This window comes from Juglans microcarpa x Juglans regia, chromosome 3D (assembly GCF_004785595.1).
Source record: "Juglans microcarpa x Juglans regia isolate MS1-56 chromosome 3D, Jm3101_v1.0, whole genome shotgun sequence".
Lineage (NCBI taxonomy): Eukaryota > Viridiplantae > Streptophyta > Magnoliopsida > Fagales > Juglandaceae > Juglans > Juglans microcarpa x Juglans regia.
The window spans coordinates 18,827,590-18,833,980 of record NC_054598.1 but is presented as its reverse complement, the minus strand read 5'-3'; the positions used below and the strand labels follow the sequence as shown (position 1 = coordinate 18,833,980).

Below are 6,391 nucleotides of genomic sequence, written 5' to 3'. Positions count from 1 at the left end.
GAGCAATATTTGACATATTTATGAAATGTGCAAAAGAGCGAATATAATATCTGTGAATTTTTGTACATATGATATGAAATTGATTTGGATCTATTTTTGATCAAATGGAAATGATATAAATATGTTTAGCACGTGTTTTGATATGATGTGGATATGAAAAACCTTTGGCATACTTATCTGTTTTGATTTTGATTCTGAATATGGTTTTGATATGGTGATATTGGTTCACGTGATATGGTTGGTACCAACATGATATGATATAATATGAGTGCACTCACTTTGGAAACAAAGTGGTCTTTTATGTGTTCTTCCATGTATACACACTCAGGGCTCTGTGATTGAAAAATGCAAAGTTTCACAATATGATACTGCCTAGTTTGGCTAACGGGAATAGCACAATCTACCACGGGGGTTAAACATGGTATATGATATGATATGATATGATATGATACGATATGATATGATAAGATGAAAATGTTCAGTTATGTTATGCCAAAGTGTTTTTGAATATGAAAAGGGTCTTCGAATATGAAACAGATCTTTGAATATGAACAGTTGGTTTTTGAATATGAAAAGTGTCTTTAAATATGAACAGTTGGTTTTTGAGTATAAAAAGATTGAAAAGTCGCTCTGATTTTCTGATAACATGTTTTTTAGATTTGCATATGAAATGAAATGTTTTGTTTTTGCATACTGAACTTTTTGAAAAGGCTCATCTTTACATACAAGTATATGTTATTTGCTTACTGAGTTGTTGATAACTCATCCCTTACTTCCATAACATTTTTCAAATAATTTTTTATGGTACAACTGGGGATCAAGACTAGAAATCATGTATAAGGCTACGTGAGCATAGTGGAATAAGTACAAAGATGGTACTTTGGTTATCTGAGCATTTTATTCAATAGTTCTATTTTGCTTTGTCGATTGGGTATTGTGGAAGGTTGTGGTTTATTTTGAGATTTTGTGGTGTTTTAGATTATTCATTTTGGCGTAGTTGATTTGAAACAACGAGTTATATGTGTCATTGAAAACTTTGGAGTCTATGACTATATGATTGAGACATGTTTTTGAGTGACAAGTAGTAACTCTCTTACCCATCCGAGACCGGGGTGTTACAGTTGGTATTGGAGCCAAGTTTGAGATTCTGCATACTATAATAAGGTGTTTGATGACATTTAAAGTTTCTGACTTTTGTAGGCACCAGGATATGATTTTGAAGATTCTTGGTTTGAGCATTTGCAGACTCATGGTAGGTGGCCTATGAAATCTAAGGTTTTAGAGTTGTTGGTTTTGAGAAATGATTTTTATGACATTTGAGATTTTAGATTCAGTAGGCTTATTTCGTAGACTTTAGAAAATGATTCATATAAGATGTAAGGTTTAAATTTTGAAGGTATACATAAGCTTAATTGAAAGCCAGGTTTGAGGTTTTGCAAACTATAATATTTGTGATTTTGGATATTTGTGGGCTTAGGAAATCATTTTCAGATTTGAGGTGTAGACATTTGCGGATTGCGAGAGATGATTTCGTTGATATTTTAAGATTTTAGAATCTACAGGCATTAAGGAATGTGTCCTTCAAAATATGAGGTTCTAGATTCGGCTGGTTTTAAGAAATGATTGTTATGACATATTAGATTCTATGGACTCTAAGAAATGATTCTTTTTTGATTGAAGTTATAGATTGTACAAAGCTAAGGAAATGATTTTTTTTAGGTGTTGGGGACATAGTTCCCGCAAACCATTGGAAATGAGGTAATTGTTTTGAAAGGTTGTTGGATATTGCCAAGCTATGTAGAGTATTTCAATTAGGTAGATTTGCTTTATTCAAGTTGGTTTTGATTATGACTAGACTTTAGTGGTAGTTGAGATTGATGTTGGTTGCTGATAAGTACTATTTTTATTTGATTTTTATCACTCTTTTATTTATGAAAAGTGTCATTTTCCCTTCAATACTATTGATTTTATTTTATTTCTACATATTTTTATTTATTTTCTTTGATTTGAAGGAATGAGAAGATTTAGTGCAAAATGAGAGCATTTTGGTACAAAAGAAGAGACTACAGATGTACACTGATGAGAGGCAACGGCATCTGAAGAGAGCCGATGAGATTTGGGCGAGGAGCCTTGTCCTGTGGGTAGCAAAGAGATTTCTCTCGCCCAAAGGCAAGAAGACTTACCACTCGGTAGGCCAGGAAACTCGCGACCTGAAGGCTTGAAGACTTGGCAACAAGGCTCTAGACGGTTAGATTGGGCGACTAGTCCAAACGACCAATTTAAAAGATCAACCTCAACGACATCGTCGGTAACAACTAGAAAAGGCAAGAGGAGTCTTTCATCCTGGTCGGGAGTCTTTCCACTCGGTAGGCAAAGAGAGGGCCGTGTTGTCTTTATGACCTCCATGCCCGTTCATTTGTGACCTCCACGCTAGTTATATAAAGCACACACGATATCTACTTTGTGGGACCCGTCCGAGTCTTGCAATCAATCTATTAGCGACCAAATCCTCCCGAACTCCGTAATTCAAGCCGCATATCACTGAATCTTCCATTTTAGATAATTTCGATATTCTTGGGATAATTTCCTTTTATGTTAACATCTATCATTGGAAACTATTTTACAGATTTTTAGGCTAGATTATAGCCGCATTTATTTTGTTTCCGGATTTGAGTTTTGACATCTATTTAATTCCGTCTTGTGGGATGAATAGGGGTTCTGGGCTCTTAATCTTACTTTAGTTTTAGTCTTGGTCTGAGTTGAGAGTTCAAGAACTTATTTTTTAAGTGTTCTTTCGAGAAGGCGGAACTGGAGGGCAGAGACGAGAGCCGCATGCCTCATCAACCCACTTCAAAGAAGAACATTAGTTTTGTTTTTTTTTTCATTTCAATTCCATTATGAACTAATTCTATTTTCTAGAGCTTTGGTGTAGCCTAGCATTGAACACAGTTTATATTTCAAGTTATTTTATTTTCAATATTTTCATGATTGAGTGTTTATTCCTTGTTCTTAATGCTTACAGTTTTCTAGCTAACGATTGTTCGATCTTTGGATTGCAATGAGATCGAGAGGAGATTAGTGATTAAAACTTTAGGATTAAACACCACTAGTTGAGAGAAAGCAGAGATGCTTTACTGTGACTAGTGTGATTTTCAAGAAAAATCCAAACAACTTAATGAGTCTCCAATTAGGTAAATTGACATAGAGATAAGGAGTTATTAGTTGGAAATATTTTTGATATTGTTCGAGAGAAAATATTGAATTAAGGGATTTTTATCATCAACTTGGGATAATTGGGATTCTATAACAAGGAAAAATAAATTGTGTGGGATTTGCTAGGTGAAGTCAAATGCTCTAGATTTATTCTTATTATTTTTAAAATCTTAATCTTAATTTTCTTTTCTTCAATTTAATTTAGATAAACAATTCTTCAAATTGCAGTTTTTCAAATAGTAGTTAATTTAGTCAATTTCAATACTCAATAGCATAATTATTTCCTGTGGGTTCGATAACCGTTTTCTTTAAAACACTTTGCTACTTGTTACGATTTTGTGCATTTGCAGATATATTTTTATGTGAACAAGTTTGTAGCGCCGTTGCCGGGGAATAGTTATTTGTTATTGATATTGATACCATCTAGATTTTTATTACTTTGGATTTCATTTTATTTTATTTATTAAAAAAAATTGGTTTAAATTAGATCTCAGTTTGGTTTTTCTTTTCAGAAATAAGAAGTGCATGTCCCGATCTAAATCATTAGAGAATACACCTTTCGATCCCGAGATTGAAAGAACCTTACATCTGATTAATAAAGAGAAAACGAAAGAGGTTGTCGCATCTAAAGTGAATATGGCTGATCAGGAGCACAAGACGTTAAGAGACTGTACAATGCCCTCAATTAATGGGGCAACGTCCCGTATAAGGCGGCCAGCTATACAAACTAATAACTTCGAGATCAAGCCAGCCATCATTCAAATGATCCAATAAACCGTCCAGTTTGGGGGGCTGTCACAAGAGGATCCTAACGTCCATATTGCAAATTTCCTAGAAATTTGTGATACTTGTAAACATAACGGAGTGATAGATGATGCAAGTCGATTGAGATTTTTTCATTTTTCACTTAGGGAAAAAGCAAAAGCTTGGTTGAATTCTTTGCCGCCTGGCATCATCACCACTTGGGAACAGTTCGCACAAAACTTTTTAGCGAAATATTTCCCTCTGGCCAAGACAATGAAGTTAAGGAATGATATCGCTACCTTCACGCAATTTGTGGGTGAATCATTATATGAGGCATGGGAGAGATACAAGGATGTATTGCGCAAGTGTCCACATCATGACCTCCCAGCCTAGCTTCAAGTACAGATGTTTTACAATGGTTTGGGATCCATAAATCGATCTATGGTTGATGCAGCCGCAGGAAGAGCATTAATGAGTAAGACCCTTGAAGCTAAACTTCTGGAAGAGTTGGCATCTAATAACTATTAACAGGCCGCAGAGAGAGCAATACCAAAGAAGGCGGCCAGCGTCATTGAGCATGACTCTATGTCTGTAATTGCGGCTCAGTTGGCAAATATTTCCAAACAAATAGGTAAAAGGAACGTTAATACTATTCAAGCTAATGTTGTTTGTGATCATTGCGTAGGAAATCATTCAAGTGTAGATTGCCAAGTGGGGGACCCTTTTTTCCAATTGAGTCATGAACAAGCCCATTACGTGTCCAATTCCCAACGTCAAAATAATCTTAATTCAAACACGTTCAATCCCAGATGGAGAAATAACCCTAACTTTTCATGGAGCAATAACCAAGTGCCGGTTAGACCACCTCAACAGTTTCCACAACAAGAGAAGAAACCGACAATTGAGGAAATGTTTATGCAATACATGCAAAAGAATGATATGGTGAACCAAAACACCTCGGCTTCAATCCACAATCTTGAGGCACAAATCAGTCAGCTCTCAAACATGCTTACTTGGAGGACAACAAGGACTTTACCAAGCAACACTGTGACCAATCCTAAGGAACATGTCAAAGCTATAAAGTTGAGAAGTGGGCAGACATATGACCAGCCACAGTCGGTAAATACCGAGCGAGATGAAGAAACTGCCAAAAATGTGGAGTCCGAGAAGAAGGAAACTGTAAACCCCCCGCTTCTTTCTTCTTACGTAAGCTTCTCTCTTTCTTACGTAAGGCTCCTCCTTTCTGACGTAAGCAAATTCCGATGACGGAATTATGCAACAGTCTGCCATTATTTCTGGCGACTGCAAGCATCGTCATGTGTGCCAAACCATGACGACGTGCCTCTCGAGATATTAGGTGACTTCTAAAGTACGCCCAGTGTTTAAAATGTACTGGAAATATTTATATGAGATATTTCCAGTATCATTGAGTTAAACTTATTTTTAAAGGAGACAATTATAATATTTTGAAGAGCTCCAAAATATTATAATTGTCAGAAATCATTTTAATATTAATTATTAAAATGATTCCAGTTATTTAAAATATCATGAGATTTAAATTATGTTGAAAGCTTTAATTAAATTAAATGGTTTCATCCTTTCAAATATATTAAATAAGACTTCATCATTTATTAATGATGAAGAAATATTATTTTATAAACTAAAGTTAGTTTAAAATAATATTTACCTTAATTCCTCTAAGTGATTTTAATTAAGTTAACGTTTACGCATTTTCAAATCAGTATTTTAATCCCCCATCATTAGATCGTTACGCGGACCCCAAGATGAAGGGACTGGATTATAAACCCAGACCCTCTCTCTTTTCCCTCACTTTTCCCTCCCCTCTCTCTCTCCTCCCTCTTGGCTTGCACAGCACGCAGCACGCGACTCTCTCCCGCTTGTAGCCTCCATGCCTCAGCCTGGCGCCGCTGTGCATCGGCAACCCTCACTGCCGGCACCACCAGCTCCCCTTCCTCCGGTGAGCCTCCCCGTAGCAACCTCTCCCTCTCACGCTCTCTCCTCCTCTCCGCTGGAAGTGTAAAGCTCGAACGGGCTTGATGGCCACTGCGCCGCCCAATGGCTCCACTGCTCCCACGGCGACCTCCCCTCCCACCGGCCATCATCCTCCACAGAAACCAGCCCCTGTTACGCAGCCCTCCCTCTCCTTCCACAGCAAGAACCCGAAATGGGTCTCTAACCCATTTCCTCACCATGCACCGCAGTGCGTAGCTCCCACGGCCAGCAGGCACCACCGTGGACCTCCCCTTACCTCCCCCTTCCTCCTCCATGTGACCCTAGGCTAGTAGCCCTCCTCCATCGCACGGCCTCCCTCATGCACACGGGTTGCACACTGTGCACCGCTGTGCACCACCACCCACGGTGGGTAACCACTGTCATCAGCCTCCTCAGGCCACCACCAAGCTATATCAACCAC

The 6,391-nt window shown here is 37.7% G+C and overlaps 1 non-coding gene across 1 annotated transcript; it reads right to left on the bottom strand.

Annotated features, from left to right (window-relative positions):
• Positions 1 to 4,233: 4,233 nt before the first annotated feature.
• Positions 4,234 to 4,340, bottom strand: LOC121256799. Its single transcript, XR_005939089.1, has one exon. It is a non-coding gene; the product is annotated as a small nucleolar RNA R71 (small nucleolar RNA).
• Positions 4,341 to 6,391: the final 2,051 nt, after the last annotated feature.